Source organism: Squalius cephalus, assembly GCF_949319135.1.
Source record: "Squalius cephalus genome assembly, chromosome: 23".
NCBI classification, from domain to species: Eukaryota; Metazoa; Chordata; class Actinopteri; order Cypriniformes; family Leuciscidae; genus Squalius; species Squalius cephalus.
The window spans coordinates 28,491,005-28,511,608 of NC_137144.1; the positions used below are offsets into that span (position 1 = coordinate 28,491,005).

Here is a 20,604-nt window from a genome sequence, read left to right on the forward strand (position 1 = left end):
ATAAATCTAAAAATGTTCACACATAAATGAAGGCCTGGTACTAGAGAAAAAAAAAGAAGTGGAATGAGCATGATTACACACACACACATGCACTTGCATGCACACAAACACACACAGTGTGTTTACTCTTCACTCCTATTCCTATCTGCCTATAGCTGTTTTTTTTTGTTTTTTTTTACTTTTTTAAAATTAATTTCTTATTCTAAAGTTAATTATTTTATACATTTCGATTATTGAAATAATATGCAATTGCAATCAAGTAGTTTCTTTTAGTGTCAACTTATGTGACATTATTGCAAATTTATATAGCATTATTGCAATAACAAGACACTTCAAAAGACCTCAAATAACAATTTTTTTTTTCTAAACTTTGACAAAATACTGATTTAATGTATTTTTAAATGTTTAAATATATAATTCATAAAAAAAGCTGTTATAAGAGCAATAAGTCACATCCAGAAAAATGAATGGATCTCTATGTGGCCTCTGCTGGAAGTATATGGTAATTACACTTTGTGGCTAAAACTATATTATCTACAAAATCACATCTAACCACCAGATGGCAGAATTCTGCATCTAACGCCTAGATCAATATCCAGAAACCACTCATATTTGAATTTGATCATCATAAATGTGTTTTTTTTCATAAAAATTTTATATTTCATACGTATGCTAATGGTGTAGTTCAGGAATTTTGCAGTAAATAGGTAAAAAAGTACTTCATATCCCCCAAAACACAGCATAAAAATATAGATGAGAAGTAAACGAAAAAAATGATATATAATTTGTATTATTAAAATGTATATTTCTTGTACAAAAGCTCTGTGCATCTTTGGGGTCATATAGACCCCAAATGCACTGAGTGTAAACAGGAAACTAAGGTCATATGAGGGTTAACAAAAATATTGTAGGCTTTAAGTAATTAAAAAAAACTGTATGAATTTGTTTGTCATGTGTGGTGCTAGCCAGGGCTTAATTTGAGCCAGAACACGCCGAAACATGTTCCGTCACCTCCGACGTTGGATCTGGAACCTTTTTTATTGGGCTTATAATGGACAAAACTGGACTGGGCTGTGCCATTTGTAAAAAAGTGGGATAACTCGGTCCGGAAAAAACTGCCGGTGTGAATGGATCTCGGCAGGGCCGGCCCGCGGCATAGGCGGAATAGGCAAATGCTAGGGGCGCCACTCATCTATAGGGGCGCCAGAATGAGTGAACGAGTGATTTTTTTTTTTTTTTATTTTTTTTTTTTTTTTATAATGCTATTTTAAAACCATTAATTCAAAATACTACCAAATAATGCAAAAAAAGTCCGGCTCATCAATCTTCCCCCGCCCATCGAGTGCTTGAAGTGCGTCAGAAACATAGCGCGCGCGATCAGTTGTTGGTAATTTGTTGTGTAGCGTGCGCGACGCCGCATCCAATGTAGACAGCATTGCTTTTGTTAACAACACACAGCTCGTAAACGGGCCCGGCAGCTCGCGCCAGTTCTAGACGCGGTGAAAGTTTCCTGATTGTGACGGATGGCCGAATTTACATGACACACATTATAAATGAGCATAGTCTGCGATAGATACAGTGCCAAAAAGAAGAGAAGAGGATAAAAGGGGATAAAGACAGAGGTAAAGTGATGTAGTGAATGAACAATTTATTGCAGTAAGATACTATAATTTCATGGCAGTTATTTTTACCTTAAACTTAATGTTAGCAGTTGTTCTGAGTTATCCAGAGTCCCCAGACTGTGTGATTTTGTAACAATCATGTCAGTTTTAAAACGCATTTTTTATTATCACTTTTTTTAAATTAATGTTTTACTCTACAGTTGTGCAGTTTTGGGGGGATACAGTACAGGCCAAAAGTTCGGAAACATTACTATTTTTAATGTTTTTGAAAGAAGTTTCTTCTGCTCATCAAGCCTGCATTTATTTGATCAAAAATACAGAAAAAAATTATAAATATTGTGATATAGGCTATTATTACAATTTAAAATAATTGGTTTTCAATTTATTATACTTTAAATTATCATTTATTTCTGTGATGCAAAGCTGAATTTTCAGCATCATTACTCCAGTCTATCACATGATCCTTTAGAAATCATTCTAATATTCTGATTTATTATGAGTGTTGGAAACAGTTCTGCTGCCTAATATATTTGATGAATAAAATGTTAAAAATAACTGCATTTATTAAAAATAAATTAAAAATATTTTCTAATTATATAAATCATCTTTATGATAAATTTTTATCAATTTAACACATCCTTGCTGAATAAAAGTATTGATTTATTTCAAAAAAGAAAGAACAAAATGACTGACCCCAAATTACTGTAGACCAGTAGTGTATATTGTTGTTACAAAAGATTTCTATTTTTAAAACATTTTCTTCTTTTTTTTTTTTTACTTTTTATTCATCAAAGTATCCTAAAAAGTATCACAGGTTATGAAAAAAATATTAAGCAGCAGAACTGTTTCCAACTTTGATAATAAATCAGAATATTAGAATGATTTCTGAAGGATCATGTGATAGACTGGAGTAATGATCCTGAAAATTCAGCTTTGCATCACAGAAATAAATGATAATTTAAAGTATAATAAATTGAAAACCAATTATTTTAAATTGTAATAATATATCACAATATTATTTTTTTTCTGTACTTTTGATCAAATAAATGCAGGCTTGATGAGCAGAAGAAATTTCTTTCAAAAACATTAAAAATAGTAATGTTTCCAAACTTTTGGCCTGTACTGTATATGGTATTTTTAAAATTTATTTGCCAAAATTAGTAATGATATTTATTTACAGGTTTATTCAAAATAGCAAAGTTCACATTAAATCAGTATTGTAAAACGTGCTATAAAAGAAAATGGGGACTTGACTTGAATGCTATGCTCTTGGTATTTGTGTTTAGGCTGTAATGTGTGTGTGTGTGTGTGTGTGTGTGTGTGTGTGTGTGTGTGTGTATGTATGTATATATATATATATATATATATATATATATATATATATATATATATATGCTAAATAATCATGAACACAATGACGGGGTGAAATGGGCTGTGATGCATGGGGCACCAGGTAAAATCTTGCCTAGGGCAGCAAATTGGTCAGGGCCGGCCCTGGATCTCGGGCTCAGTGACATCTTCTGCGCCCGATTTAAGAAAAAAGCAAAGAGCCTTAAGGAAAAAGGTTTTTGAGCATGGGAGTACTAAAGCACATGTAATGGCATCAAATATTTGTGATAAAGCAAATGAAATTGGTAAACGCAGTAATCAATATCCAAAGCGACCAGGTGCAAACGACTGCCAGAATTTTTCGCACCGCTTACAAGGAGGCCAAGCGTCACAGGCCAGCTCACGGCTTTGAACATGAAATAGACCGTCAGGAAATTAATGGTGTGGATATGGGGAGGATTCTCCACTCTTAACGTGGCATGTTCTCATATACAACAGCATATTGCAACTGACATGAAAAGAAAACTGCTTGAGAGGGTTGTCATTTGTGCCCTAAAAATCAGACTCATGTTGGATGAGGCCACAGGCTTAAATAAAAAGAGCGCATTAATCGTGTATTTACGAATGCAGTTGCCAGAGATGGAATCGCCCGAGAACATATTCTTTGATCTTGTGGAGTTCGATGATTTTGCCGCAGAAGGCATTGTCCGCAAACTGTTGGATGCCTTAGATCACTCAAACTTAGACGAGGCATAGACGAGGTGCGTCAGTGATGCTCGGACGCAAGAGTGGGGTGGCAACTCGACTTAAAAACCCGCTTCCCAAACATCATGGTGTGGCACTGCTCTGCGCATCGACTTGAGCTTGCAGTTGGTGATGTGATGAAATAAAAGGGGGCTATAAATCATTTCAAAATCCTCATGGATAAACTTTACGCATTGTACAGCACATCAAACAAAAACCGAGTGGAGCTCAAAGAGTGTGCTGAAGGTTTGAACATTCAATTGTGTAAAATTGGTCGGGTGTTAGACAACAGATGGGTGGCATCTAGTCTCAGAACAGTCGAAGCTGTGTGGAGAAGTTATCCTGCCCTCCACAGACATTTTACACACGCAGCGGAGGATTCTGCTCCGGAAAGCTAAAATGGCATGGCAAAGCGCCTTTCATCCCATGCCTTTGTTTACAATTTAGGACTCATGTTTGACGCACTGCAAGAACTGTCAGAGCTGTCTCTAGAGCTCCAAAAACAAGAATGCAATATCATAATGCCACATAAAACCATTTGCCGACAGATCAGGGTGTTCGAGGCTATGTCTGAGCGGCCCGGTCGATACAGCCTATTGAGCCAGCGCGGGGTCGAGGAGAACTCCTTTCAGGGTGTACCGCTGCATGCAGGGCGGCTCACTGACAAAACCCTGGACCAGAGGACTTTTTTTGGGAGCTAGGGGATGTTATCACAGGGGAAAGACCAAACAGGATACAACAAGCTAATTGATGATTTAAAAGTGCTTTATCCACAATATTGGCCACAGGACGGTGACGCGCTGTTCGGGGAGAGTGAAGTATTCAGGGAATACCGTGACATTAATCCCAGATGAACTGAATTACCTCTTGGCTGCGGTCAACACTGTCCCCATCTCAAGTGCTGAGTGTGAGAGGGGCTTTTCCCAGATGAACTTAATCTGTACAGCAAACAGGGCGTCTCTTCTCCCCTCTACCATCTCCTCCCTACTCTTCCTTTGCCTTGTTGGTAGGGCTGTCGCGATAACCGCAATATTGTAGTACCGCGCTACTGACAAGCCAACCGCAGAGGAATGCAAGTAACCGCGATATTTGCGTGTTTTCCTTTTTCAAAAGGCTATACCCTTCTTGTTTTGAACTTCGTGCATGTGTATTGAATGTTAAATAAGTTAATAATGATAACAAGACTGATTTTATCGTGGTGATTTGTACAGAGGCTTCGTGGATTTGCACTTAAGCCTAAACAGACAGTGAATGAGAGAGATCGACTGAGCGCGTGCGATGACCTGCGTCTGTTTTTGAGGTCAAGTCATATTCGTGAAAAGGTTGCCGTGTCCAAGGAAAGCGAAATATTTGTCTTGTCATCCTTTTAACGTTTAAGGGCATTTACCATGAATGGCGACAGTGTCAGTGCTGGTCAGCATCCACAGCGCGAGGAAGCCGCGGCAAACAGAAATCAGCGAGTCACGCATTGAATCAATGCCATTGGACTCTATTAAGTGAAGCTTCAGCGTTACCCATGCAACGCATTGCTGGTCAGCTGAGCCTTGAAAAGTGGAGCTCAAAGTTAAAAATAATTAACACCTTGTTTCATTACATCTATCTAACCGTTCATTCAACGAACACGTTCAAAAACGCTGATTCATTAATCAGCGTTTTTGAACGTGTTCGTTGAATGAACGGTTTAATGACTCACTCAAAGACAGTCTGTTGCCGTAACAATGTGACAGCGCGCTGAGTGACAGCCTTTCAATGCGCAGAGACGCTGTTTAGTTTCGGCTACATTGGTTACTGAAAATGTACTTGTTTTTGTGCCTGCTGACCACATCGTAACACTTATTTATATAGCAACAAATAAATCAAAACAAATATATAAATAGCGATAATACCGCATACCGCGCTATTGAGCCTCTCAAAATTACCGCAAATCCTTCACCACGACTGCCCTACTTGTCGGCCCGCCGCTTACCCGGTTCAACCCCTTTCCATACGTGACGTCATGGATTGCAAAAGGACATAAAACTATATGGTTTAATTTCTATATTTAATTCCCACAAGTAGCCTGTTGCTGTTTATGTGGTCACATGATGGAGTGTTTGTCTCATCCAGTTGGATGTGTGTGAAAGAGTATGTGTGTGTGTGTGTGTGTGTGTGTGTGTGTGTGTGTGTGTGGTTCTTCAGATAGTACAGAACTGGAATAACTAGAATAACTGGATACTGGGAAAATGTTAAACTTTTTTCCATTACTCATAATTTTTTAGTATAAATTATTATAATTCAACATTCAATATTGTAACTTTTAGTATTTTCAGTGTCACCTTATTCATTTTATTCCAGTCTGGTCTGAAATGTACAAGACAAGTCTTCCAAGAAGAATATGACAAAATGTGAAAGTACTTCTTATGAATGGGATAATGTAGAGCGAGGCGGTTGTTATAGCGAATACAACCCAGACAGGCTGATCGGGTCCCTTGAATCCTGAAGGGGTTGTATTCGCTATAACAACCGCCTCACTCTACATTATCCCACTTATTACATGGCTACCCACCAAACAAATCAATAATTTGACACAAAATATTGATTTAAAAAGGAGTTTATTAATAATTGAAAATGATTGTATTGCTTCCGCTAAAGAATAGAATAGTCCGGAATTCCGGAATAGTCCGTTCCGTCTCTGCGTTAGAATCCTGCGTCCATAGCAACACTCTGTTTTTCATGGCAACGGTGTGTTATACTTCGCAGCGGGTCTGATATCAAGAATTATACCATGGTCTGGGTGAATACTCGATTCTGATTGGCTGCAGGGTGTCCATTAAAAAGTGATAATGTACACCTAGGAAAGGCGTCCCCTCAATTTGCCTGATGACAGTTCTAAATGATTGCGCTGGCTCAAACTCACTGATCAACTGCTGTGGTCGGGTCGCTGTGGCCACGTTGCTTGGCAACGCCTGTATACGGGAGATATTAAATAGTGCGCTCGACTTAATAAATAAAAACCCTCACGATTTTTACTCTAAAACACATTAAAGTATTATTAATTGATTAAATATTTCTTTCTTTCGTAAGTGACCATGGTATAAGCGGGTTAATGCCCTTCGAGGTGTCCATTATATAACACCTTACATAACACACCGCAGTCTACATTAGAATTCAACCAAGCCATGTAATAACTTTGTATAATCATAGTCTAATCATGTTGAGAGTCAATAATCTCCAACATTCAGCTGAATCTATCAGAACAAACAATAATCTACTAATGACCGCAGACTCTTAAACTGAATAACAATCTGAAGAATTAGTTTTAGATAATTAAGAATTTCGATAATTTAGATTTAAGAAAATGTTTCATAATAATTGATCTGATCACAGTGTCTGTCATTTCATTACACACATCTATTTGCACATACTGCAAATATCTCTGCTATAAAAAGCAACTATTTAAATACTTTTCCTTTTCTCCAACAGTCCATGAAGGACGATGGCAACTGAGCTGCTATTTACACTAGAAAACCTGAAAAAAGATGATCTAAAGAAATTCAAGTGGCTCTTAAAAGAAGATGGAGCCGTTGGAGCTGGTAAACTGGAGGATGCTGGTGTCACTGATATAGTGGATATAATGAAGGCGCGTTTTGGACCGGAAGAAGCTGTGAAGAAAACACTGAACATCCTGAGGAAGATGAACCAGAACCAGCTCGCTAAAGAGTTGGAGAACAAGTACACTGAAGGTAATAAAAGAGAGAATAGAGAACGAGAGGCAACTTAGATTCATAGACATACTGAAAATTCAGATTATTTTCAAAGCAGATTCTTATATACATCAAGGCTGCATTAAATTATCAAAAATAGTTAAAATATTGTGAAATATTTTAAAATAAATTTTCTATTAGAATATATTTCTATTGGAATATTTTTCCTATGTTGCGGTCACAGGAAAACTTTCACAGCTGAATTTTCAGAGTCACATGATCCTTCAGAAATCATTCTTATATGATTTAGTTGATAGTTCAAATGATAGTTTAATACTTGTGCTGCTTAATGAAGAGTGGAAACACGATGCAGTGCCATTTTCAGGATACTTGATGAACATAAAGTCTCATTCCTTTCTCTCTTCACAGTGCAGGAATCACCAGAAGCAGCTGAGAAACACACAAGAAAACAAGGTGAATAAACCTTACACACATATGGAAGTAAAATAATGAACCATGTATTTGAAGCAAAAAAAAAGCATTTTAATGCATTGAATTTTCAGGGAATTTTTTTCTTCCTTATACGCCCTTATCAGTGATGCGCGGGTTGATCCGAAATGAGCGGGTGCCTGCGGTCACCCGCGGTTACCCGCGGTTACGAGTCATCCAAAAATATTTTTAATGATATTCGGGTCGCGGTCGGTCGGGTCGTTTGAAATAAAGATGCCAATTAAACCTTTTTCATTTATATAGTTCTAGACACAATTTTCTATGAATACGTTTTAAATTTAATTTACACTTTATTGGCTGAATAACTGGCGCGAAGATGACGCACGAGCTCAGTCTGCAGGTAGAGATGGAGGCGGCAAGAGAAAATAGGTGAAGACTGGGGAGTGGAAGCTCCGCAAATACACAAATAGAAAGAGCAAAGTGTGGGAGACATTTGCCGAAATAATGAAAGATGATGACCAAAGTGCTGGCTTTGTCATGTGTAGGCTACTTCTTGCGATGCTATTTACACATTTGATAACCACAAAACTGGCACGACCAACCAGGCACGGCGCCAGGATTCCAGTTTTGGATAAGCCAGACCAATTGTGGGTGGGCCTTAAATTAAAAACGTTAAATAAAAAAAATAAAAAAAAACATTATCCAATCACTGCTTAACCTAATAAAAAAATATTGACTAATATAGCCTACTGTTATATTATCTGTGCGTATACATAATATAGATTTTAATAGCTTGATGCTCTTTAAATATTGTGTTGCATTGTAAAAGTAAATCCTCGATCGCTCTCCATGGTTCTGACCAAAGAAGAGAGCTTTGGAATCTCCATTATGCATATACCTGGGCTGCATTTTCCGATAACATTGTCTCTTAGCGCGCTGCGATAACTTAACTAAAGGTATACTACCAGTAAAGGTATATCATTGCTAGGCATCTTCAGGGCTATCATCCACTCGTGAGGCAGAGGCGCTGAGAGGCAGAGGCGCTGACGCCCTCCTAGCAACGGCGCTGTTTTTGGTAAAACATGATTTTGAAGTTTTGTTTTATAGAAAACTCTTTTTAAAAGATTTTCGTTTTGTATAAATTGTATCTTAATTTTGATCAATGTTTTATCAATCAATTATTTATTAAATAAGAAGCAAATATATAGCAGACAAAATAAGGCGCCGGTACGCGATCACTGCATGTGAACTGGAGGGCGCCGAAACTCAGCTTGCGCCTCACAGATTTGATAAATATAGGCTATATATTACAGAAAGCTTGAAATGTCTACTTTTAAACGAAAATATTCAAACCAAAATAAATACTCTCTGATTATGTAGGCTAATCCATATGAAATGTGCATTTCTCTCTGGCGTTCATGGCGAGTCCGCAATCTCCGCATTGTCAACTTCATCTTTGCAGCGACACAGAAAACACCAGTTTATTACTAAACAATTAAATGTCTCCTTGCTAATTTAGACACATTCATAATCATTACTTTAACCGGTTCTTTGTGGCAAGCTTTATGCGTGCGGTCATTACGCTTATTCCTGTAGGCTAGCCTATTTAAGTAATTAATTTAATATAAAGGGGCGATTTGTCCACGAATGGCTTAAATGAACAACTAGTCGACTAGAAAAAAAATTAGTCGGAGGCAGCCCTTATTCCACATATTTTCGAACCAGCAGGCCATCTGGGTTGGGCGAGCGACCGTGAGCGGAGCGGAATATTCAGAAATGCGCTCTCCGCTCACGAGCTCTGATCGGAACAAACCCGAACCTCACTGTCTGCTGAACTTGCGCAGAAACATCAAAATAGACATAGCCAGCTTTTTAAAATTGTTTTTAAAACTAAACATTTAGACTATTTTAGTACAAATTATGAGCTTATATTGACGATTTTTTATAATTCTTGACAAAATTAGAATATTAAGTTATATTAAGACGCTACGATGAGCATTATAGCTACTTTAAAAAAAATGCGGGTCAGGAAGCGGGTCGGGTACAATATTTTCTTTTTCGTTTTTTGCGGTCCGAGTCGCGGGCGGGTTAGTTGAAAACGTCGGTCGGGTGCGGTTTGTTTATACATTGACCCGCGCATCACTGGCCCTTATAGAGTTATCAGAAATGATTTTAGCGTATTTGATGTATATTGATATATCAGCACTGAACAGATCTATACTATACTATACTATACATTTTAAATACATTAAAACATTTGTTTGTTTTAATGATAATCTTTCTATTGTGAAAAAATATTTTCTAGTGTTTAGTCTAGTGAAAGTAATTTTCTTTGTTCACACTTTTTCATGTTTATTTATATTTTTTCATAACAGATTTCTGGCTGCAGGAATTCTTGGAAACTCACAAAATGAACATGAAGGAGAAAGTAGAACACATTTTTGAGGGTAAAAGGGAAAATGAAGCAGATCTCAGGGATGTTTTCACAGAACTCTTCATTTCGGAGGGGGAACTTAGAGAAGTAAATCAAGAACATGAGATTCTGCAGATTGATAAAGCCATTAAACCTCAGAAATCACAGAACAGGCCAATCAAATGCAATGATGTATTTAGTCGTAACAAAAATAAGAAAAAGATTGTGTTGACCAAAGGTGTCGCTGGCGTTGGAAAAACTGTCTCAGTGCACAAGTTCATTCTGGACTGGGCAGAAGGAGAAGCCAATCAGGATATAGACTGTGTTTTCCTGCTTCCGTTCCGAAAGATGAACTGCAATAAAGACACAGAGAAACTCAGTCTGCATGAGTTTCTACAGAGATTTAATCCAGAACTGAAGAAACTGGAAACAGCAAAGATATGTGAGATATATAGTTGTAAGCTTGCGTTTATCTTTGATGGACTGGATGAGAGTCGACTGACTTTGGATTTTGTCAGTGGAATGGTGACGAGTGTTGAGGAGCGATCATCTGTAGATGAACTATTTACAAGTCTGGTGAACGGGACTCTGCTTCCATCAGCTCACGTCTGGGTGACATCACGACCAGCAGCAGCCAATCAGATCCCTCCGGAGTATGTAGGGTTGTTCACCGAGGTGCGAGGATTCACTGACCAGCAGAAGGAGGAGTATTTCAGAAAGAGAATCAAAGATGAGACTCAGGCCTCCAGGATGATCTCACACATTAAGAAATCTCGTAGTCTCTACATCATGTGTTACATTCCCGTGTTCTGTTGGATCACAGCCACTGTTCTTCAGGACGTCCCCATTAGGAACAATGCAGAAAACATCAGCACGACACTCACTGAAATGTACATCCACTTCCTGCTGATACAGATGAAGATGAAGAGCCAGAAGCATGACAGAAAAACAGAAAGAGAACGTGCCAAGCTCTTAGATTCCAATAAAACAATGATTGAGAAGTTAGCTAAGCTGGCGTTTGAACAACTGAAGAAGGAAAACATAGTGTTCTATGAGGAGGATCTGACAGCATGTGGTATTGATGTGAGTGAAGACTTTGAGTCCACAGGAATGCTGACTGAGATCTTTCAGCAAGAAGCTGGACTTCATGAGATGAAGGTCTTCTGCTTCGTGCATCTGAGTGTTCAAGAGTTCCTCGCTGCAGTGCACGTGTTCCTCTGCTACCTGGACAAGAACATGGACGGGCTGAAGTTTTTCAGTGAAGAAACACAAAACGAGGTCAGACCTGACCACATCGACAAGCCAGACAGAAATAACCGTCGGTTATGTTTTCAGTTTGCAAGACTGTTCAAAACCAAGAAGAAAAAGAGTGTGTCTGTCTTCAAAATGCCAGACAAAAATATTGCTTTAGATGATTTACTAAAGAAGGCTGTTGAGAAAGCAATGCAAAGTCAGAAAGGACATTTAGACCTATTTGTACGGTTTCTGCTGGGAATTTCACTGGAATCGAATCAGAAACTGCTCAACGGCCTGTTCAAACACACTGAAGACAGCAAAGACAGCGTCACAGAAATAACCAAACACATTAAAGAACAATTACAAAACCGGAACAAAACCATCTCACCTGAAACTTCAGTCAACCTGTTCTACTGCTTACTGGAGCTCAATGACAATTCATTATATACAGAAATACAAAGATACTTCAGATCATCTCCAGAAGAATACCTCTCGTCTTCCATGTGCTCATTGATGGCTTACGTACAGCTGATGTCAGAGGAGGTGCTGGAGGAGCTCATCCTGTGGAGGTACTGGACATCATTGGGAGGCCGCATGAATCTCCTGCCAGCTGTGAGATGCTGCAGAAAAGCAGAGTAAGAAACTTGCTGTTTAATCAAAGTTTTTTAATTCTGAAAATCAAGTTTTAGCGCACGATGCAGAGTGAAGTATCATGTTTTAACTGATTTTAGAGAGTAAAGTCTGTATTTACTAAAATAGATTTACTAAACAGTGATTTTATAGACATCAATTTGAACGTTATTTTCACTTGACTGTCACATCAGTTCCAGCATATATGACATTTATATTTTTGCAGAAAGCTTGAATGTTCACAAAGAACATGACATAACATATCACTGTTACTACAAACACTGTTCCTACAAGATGAACACACAATACATGCCATGGACAAATGTCCTGTTTTTACAGACTCTCCCACTGTGGTCTCCATGACTCCTGCTGTGAAACTGTGGCTTTGGCCCTGCAGACACCAAACTCACCCCTGATAGAGCTGGACATGAGTCGCAATGACAGCCTGAAGGATTCAGGAGTGAAGCTGCTCTCTGATGGACTGAAGAGCACACACTGTCAGCTGAAGATACTGAGGTTTGAGCTCATTCTTATACAACACCCACCTCAGTATTTCATCCACTAAAAACGGAGTATGACATTATAAAACGCTCAACATGAAAATGCTTAACATGCCTTAATGCTCAAAGACAGTGATTTTAATATATCAAACTCAGTACACACCGCATTGATGATGCTTAATATATACAGGCAAGCAGATGAACCCAGAATCTGAATACTATGCGCTTAATTGCATGTTAATTGTTTTACTTTTTTTTCCTATGGGGAAACAATTTACATGAAACTTTGCACATTGCGTTCATATTCTGGGTTCATCTATCTGCCTGTACATTGTATATTTTATTAATAAAGTGTATCACTGTAAGCAAGATGATGATGATGAAGTCAATGAAGCATGTATTGCAATAGGGATGTTTTCTCCCCATTATGCCCATGCACGACAGATGGCGTCAAATCTTGCTGTACGTTTCTAAGATAAACAAAGTGCCATTTCTCTGTTAGTAGTTAATCTGACCGTATTATATCATACAACAAATATATATGTCAGCTATATACTGTATATATGTGTGTTATATATATATATATATATATATATATATATATATATATATATATATAGGCGGCTCAGTTTAAGCAGCACGCGAGTGAACACTACAGTCTCTTCCTAATAAACATGAATGAACACCTGAAGGTACGTGTGTTGAAAGATATAGTCCAACTTACTGAAATATATTATATCTTGTGTAATCGCCAAACCAGTGTTTCAACGGCGGAGAGACATCAGTAAAATAGCTTTAAAACAATATCCCTCGTCACATTACATTTACCTCAGGCAAGTCATTCAGTGTGAACTTGTTCGCCAGAGAAATGTGCTATTTTGCTAAATATATGCACTATATTAGCCTACATATTCATTATATTTGATTTAGCCTGTTAGTGATGTCTTGATTATTTAATGTATGTTTAAAATATCTGTCATGAAAATGACAGCCAGTGTGTAAATGATTATATTTAAACAACAAATTGGAGTAAATACATAATTTTATATTAGAAGTCAAAGCAAAAATGCCTTGTGCAGTTTACATGTTTGCATACAATTTGTTATTTGAGTGTTGATTATTATATTTAAAAATAAATAGCAACTGAATTTGATTTATGATGGGCAGAATACTCCCGATGCTCCCGTGTTCCCCTCTGTCCCACACACACACACACGTTCATATAACATGCTGTAGTCCAGGGCTATTCAATTAGTTTCATTCGCGGGCCGCATTATCAAATCGAAAAGTTGAGGTGGGCCGGTGGGTTGGTTTTGGGGATTTAGCTTATTTATTGAAACATAACAGTTTCAATAAATAAGTTAAAGTAACCCTAAAAAAGTGTGGTATTTACTTGGAAATGTGGTATCCAACAGTATGTAGATATATAAAACCATAATAAATAAAAAACTTGATAATTTACAGCGAAAAGAATTCTTGTCTAACACTCTCACAAACACATATTAACACACTCGCTCTCACACACACACTCTTTCACACACTCTCTCTCTCTCTCTCTCTCTCTCTCTCTCTCTCTCTCTCACACACACACACACAAACCGAAACCTAAACCTACCCATCACACACACACACACACACACACACACACACACACACACACACACACACACACACACACACACACACACACACAAACACTCACACACTCACTCACTCACTCACACACACACACAAACTCTCTCTCACTCTCTCTCTCTCTCTCTCTCTCTCTCTCTCACACACACACACACACACACACACACACACACACACACACACACACACCCTCTCTCTTTCACACTCTCTCTCACACACACACACTTCTCATACACACTCACAGACACACATTTTCATACGCACACACACACACACACACACACACACACACACACACACCCTCTCTCTCTCTCTCTCTCTCTCTCTCTCTCTCTCTCTCTCTCACACACACACACACACACACACACACACACACACTGTAAGGGCTAATCCTTTTTAAACTTTCTTTAGCCCGTTGAGGTTAGCAGAGGAGTCTCTCCCGATTCACATGTCCACATGCGCAGTCTTCAAAAACGGTGCTTTAAATCTCTTTACAAACTAAAAGACGTAAATTACATTTGTATGTATTCTAAATAAATAACACGGGTTGTACTGAATGTCAGCTTGCTTGTTTTGCTAAAGATAAGGATTTATTCAGTCTACATCTCATGTAAACTAGAAACTATATGCTTTTAATAACAGCTCGAGAGATGTCGTTCCAACCACACAACTCTGTGATGCTGTTTGCGAATGTTCGTTTGAACGATGGTTTCGGGAAACACCAAATCGTTGAACTGCTGATAACGACGGAACTTGCGACCATAGTTGGCTAACGATGCTTTCGGGAAACGCACCCCAGGTTAGTCCAAAAATTAAACATAAAAGAAAAATATAAAATAAGTGAATTAAACTATTTTGAATTAAACAAATAATCTCAATTTTAGTAGTGCACAAAAATTCTAACTATGGCTCCTACACACACCCTCTCTCTTTCACACTCTCAGACACACACAAACACACACACACACTTCTCATACAAACTCACAGACACACACACACACAAACACACACACACACACACACACACACACTTCTCATACAAACTCACAGACACATTTACACACACACACACACACACAAACACACACACACACACACACACACACACACTTCTCATACAAACTCACACACACACACACACACAAACACACACACACACTTCTCATACAAACTCACAGACACACACACACACACACACACACACACACACACACACTTCTCATACAAACTCACAGACACATTTACACACACACACACACACACACACACACACACACACACACACTTCTCATACAAACTCACAGACACATTTTCACACACACACACACACACACACACACACACACACACACACACACTCTGTCTCTCTCTCTATTTCTCACACACTCTCTCTCTTTCTCTCACTCTCTCTCTCTCTCTCTCACTCTCTCTCTCTCACACACACAAACACACACACTTCTCATACACACACATACACACAGAAACACGGTGAGTTAGTCAACTTTTAAATGTTCACATTGGGCGCCAGAAAGTTTAAATGAAGTTCCTAAACGCAAGTTAGGGAGGAGTGAGCCCATCTAATCTTTCAATAAACAGCCTGAGTATATAAGCAGCCGCTTACCTCTCTCTAGCATCAAGCTGTTCCAGTATCCCTCCACCTCCCCAAACTCCACCTTCATCTCCGGTACCTTGCCCTTCAATTATCATATCCTACATTTAGCCACTGGGGGGTATATCAGAGCTCGAGTTGAAGCTGCTTCATCGAGCCCCTCTTCAGTGGACAGCAAGCCAAATAAGTTTAACCTAATATCTGAAAGATTTTATGGGCAAGCAAACTCGTTAAATAAACTGACAAACAATTTTATTCTCCGATTGCGGAAAACACAGAAAACCACAACAAGAGTCTTGCTGATTTCATTAAGTCCATTCATATAATTTTTCACCAACAACAAAAAAAAATTAAATCACTCAGTGTCCAGCAGTAAACTCTCAGAAATTAGCAAATAAATAAATCAGTTTGTTTAAACTGAAATACCGGCGCGGTTGCGCACAGACTGACAAAAGTTCAAAATTAGACCAAAGAAAACTACAACAAAAATAATCCAAAAACAGTTCAAAATATAAGTAAATTTATAATAAAAGCGAAATTAAATCAAATAATATTTTTAGTAACAGATAGAGGGGATAATAATCGTTTCTAATGAAAGAGTGGGGTCGTTTGATGTTTTGCAGGAAGAGAGAGAAGTATTTAGTGTTTTTGATTATTCCTTAGTCCACAAAGTGCTCTCACACAAAGTCTAACCGTATCAAACTTCTACCCGCTAAATTGTAGCCTTCTTTTCACAAAAAATTAAATTAAAAATTCACAGACAACATATGTTCACATTCATGGCAAAATTCAAACGGGACCAGAAAATAATTATTTGCTCACATTCACTTGCATTGACGATTTTTCAACCTAGAGGTCCAGTGGGATTAGCGGAACTGACTGACAGGGGCCCCAACAAATAAGTAAAAACTAATTAAAATTTTTGATTATATTTTATACACTAAATAAACCATCATCATTGAGTATATTTCTAATAATAATAACATGAATGATGTCTTTGATTTTACTTATTTTGGCAATAAAAGTTAAATATCCCCGCCCATTGACCAAAAAGTAAACATTCATATTGACCGACCACCCCCCTGTATCTGCATGAAATGGTTCGGTCCTGCATTAGCGTGCGCGGTGTTTAAACTTGCTGTTTGAACAGAAACTTGTCAGTCGGTGCGCCAGAAACACAGAGACCACAATGCTGTATAGTAAAATAAAATCTGGTTTTCAACAAAGGAAAGAGAGAAAAGAGAGAGAGGAAAGACAAAAGAAAGGGTGTCAGTCTGTAACCCAGTTTTTCCCCAAGAAAGGTGGGCAGCCTTTAGTCTGAGTGGTATTAACCTGTTGTCCATAGTGAAATAAGCTAGCTAGCTGCAGGCTAGTGTTAGCCTACATTTCATCAACATTTAATCAGTGCAGGGAAACGTTTAGCAAGATATTCATATGCAAGCCCATTTCAGCAGACTATACAACAGATGAGTCAGCAGCACCCCAGTCTCCCCATAACTACCCCTCCCAGTCTCCCCATAACTGCCCCTCCCAGTCTCCCCATAACTGCCCCTCCCAGTCCCAGCGAAGAAGGTGAGCAACACTGGTAATGAGTTAGCATCACTCCAGGGAGTCTGAGTGGGGTTCCCTGTCTCTCTTGCTCTTTTTCCCATAACAAAAAAGAAAATGAAATATTTATTAATGACATAAATCAAACACAAATTATTTTCTCACATAATGACCATTATGACAAATAAAAAAAAATAAAAAAACAACCTCCTGTCTGTGCCGGATGCAGTTAGAAACCAGTAGTAGCTTACCTCAACCTGTACAGACAATATTAAAATAATCCAGTTTGATGCGTTCATTTAGACTGAATTTTGTCCATTAAATGACATCTATAGATACAGACTTTATTATTCCCATCATTACAAACCTAAACCTATTGATTTAGTGATCACTTGATCTGGTTTGTAGCACTATAATAACCCCGATGTGGAAATACCGTTTATACTTTATTTTGTTGTTGGCATATATGTGCAGTTATCTTAAAAAATCTGCTGTTTTCATTGTTTTGAGATGATGATGTTAATTTATTTGAATTAAAAAAAAGTTCATATATATTTAGTTTTTTTTTTTTTTTAATCTGTCATTAATTTTACAATAAAAATACATTGAGACTGTAAAGGATTGCCTTAATGACATTTCTATGGTGGCTTTTAATCTTGCATCAAATAGTGAACGGCATGCAGACTTGCATTTACAAATCACCAGCAGTAAATATTGTGCTAGTATTGAACTACAAGAAGCAAGACAGTTGCAAGCCTTTGATTAGAGTAATGTAAAGCTTTTGATGGGACAGTAGGTCCTAGAGATGTGGTGTCAACAGCTGCGCTGAAGGGGCCCAATGGGATATTTTTGTCATGGGCCCAAAACTCCGGGTGGCGCCCCTGGGCGTTGGTTTTCACCCGCGGCGTCCCGGTTCCAGCTCGATCAGTCACTCAATCATCGCATACGCGTCCATACGCCAGTATTCCACAATGCAGACGCTCAGACTTTGTCGACATGAACAATAATCCAACACAGAGCACTTCACGACACGCTGCAACAACGGCCTCGTTTTCCCTCAGACTTTTCCAGACGCGGATTCAACTTCCCGACCAGACTCTCCTTCCACTTCTCTACTTCCTCCTTTCTACTTCCTCTTCCTCTTTTCTTATCGTTCTCCGTCACCCAAAACCACACCTCTTTTTCTCTTTTTGTTACCATTTTTAGTTTCCGTTCGTACAAATTCTACTGACTATAATGAAATTGTGTAGATTTATTTTTATTTAATATGATTATTAATTAAATATTTGTTCCTTTTGACTTAATTTGTAGTGGCTCACACACACACACACACACAAACACACACACACACACACACACACACACACACACACAGACACACACACACACACACACAGACACACACACAGACACACACAAACACAACACACACAGACACACGCACACACACACGCGCGCACACACACACACACACTTCTTTTTTAATTCAAGTATATTTCATTAAAAAAAGAAGATATTTAATATATTTGGCCAAATGATTTCTTAAAAAAAAAAGTAAATTCATAATTTCTTCAGTATTTCTAGTTAGAAACTGCCTTTACGGTTCCCATATCATAGTAGTGTTTAATTCAAAAGGGTCGAACAGTTCTCGTTGTGTTTATCACTGGTTAGAGCGGCCGGCACGAGCAAGCTCATCATTTAACAAGAGGAGATTTGTCTGTGTAAAATGTATTGGGCTTTAAAATGTAGGCAAGTTAAAATTTCAACAAATGAAATTACTCAAAGTTCAGCAGAACTTAGTTTATGAATGAGAGAGATCTCTTATCAGTTTATATTAAATGGATGTGTAATTATTCAGCAGATTTAACAAGCTTTTGTTGTGAGTTCTGATGTCAGTCTCAGATATCTTCATTGTTTCTGTGTGTGTTTGTAGATTACAGTTCTGTGATGTGACAGAAGAAGGCTGTGGTTAACTTTAATTACTTTAATTTTATACCAGATTTACTAACGAGGACGTCCCTAAAGGGAGATTTTTCAAACCTTGAGTGGCGCCATCTTGTGTCCACTTAGAGATTGTATTGAAAATGAACACTGGTTTTGTTGCCAGGACGATTGTTTTGTACATTGTAATGGGTTATAAAGTAACAAGCTAGATTTACATTATCCCTTACATCTTAGAACCTTTATTACAAACAAAACAGATAATAGATCATACCTTTGTTTTTTCACGCATTGACTATTGCAATGCCCTTCTAGCTGGGGTTCCTGAAAACATGCTTAACAAACTGCAATGTGTGCAAACTTCAGCTGCAAGGATCCTGACTGGAGTCAGGAGAAATGAGCATATTACACCAACTCTGAAGTCGTTGCTCTGGCTCCCCGTCAATTCTTATGCTCACATATAAGGCACTGCATGGCCTAGCCCCTCAGTATCTGTCTGCACTTTTAACTTTATACACTCCCAAACGCCATTTACGCTCCTCACAAGCTGGTCTATTGGCAGTCCCACAGACACGGTTGCGTTCTGTAGGAGACAGGGCTTTCTCATCCTGCGCTCCTAGGCTCTGGAATGCACTCCCTCCTCATATTAGAGATGCACAGAATCTAAATATGTTTTAAATCTTATTTAAAGGTTGGGTATGTGATTCTCTTTTTTGGCCATTTTTTGAAAATCACTTGAAATCTTATTCCTAACCCACTTACAGCCACTGAGTTAGAAGCACTGAAATGAAAATTAAGTAATTTAATCATCTGTGGAACGGGAAGGACTCGAAAAACTCCAGCCAATCATTTCCAAGACCACCTAGAATCATTGGACAGTAAGTGCGTCAATCAAATGGTCGTACCATCCCCCCCTCCCCCCATCCATGTCCATGTTCTTCGAATGGGTGGAGTCAAAGGAAAGAAGGTAGGACCATTTGAGTTGTGTATTTCCAAAATCTGCCGGCCGTTTTGCAAATCACATACCCCACCTTTAAGAACAATTTTTTTTAGGTTGGCTTTTCCTTGCTTGTCTTGACTTTTATTCTCCAGTCTGTTGTTTTTTATTTTTTATATAAAAATTCTCTGTTGAATTTTTTTTGCTTGTTCTATCATGTTAAGTGCCTTGAGAAGCTGCTTTAAAGGCGCTATATAAAAATAAAGTTATTATAATAAGAATTATTATTATTATCATATATTTTGTCTATATAATTAATAATTTTTT

At 38.1% G+C, this 20,604-nt stretch overlaps 1 protein-coding gene across 1 annotated transcript in view; it reads left to right on the plus strand.

The window, feature by feature from the left end:
* Positions 1-20,604, plus strand: part of LOC307151685 (NACHT, LRR and PYD domains-containing protein 12-like) — a gene marked incomplete at its 3' end in the record, with an annotated part of 192,021 nt that overhangs the window by 161,956 nt on the left and 9,461 nt on the right. The gene's annotated exons all lie outside the window — the stretch shown is intronic.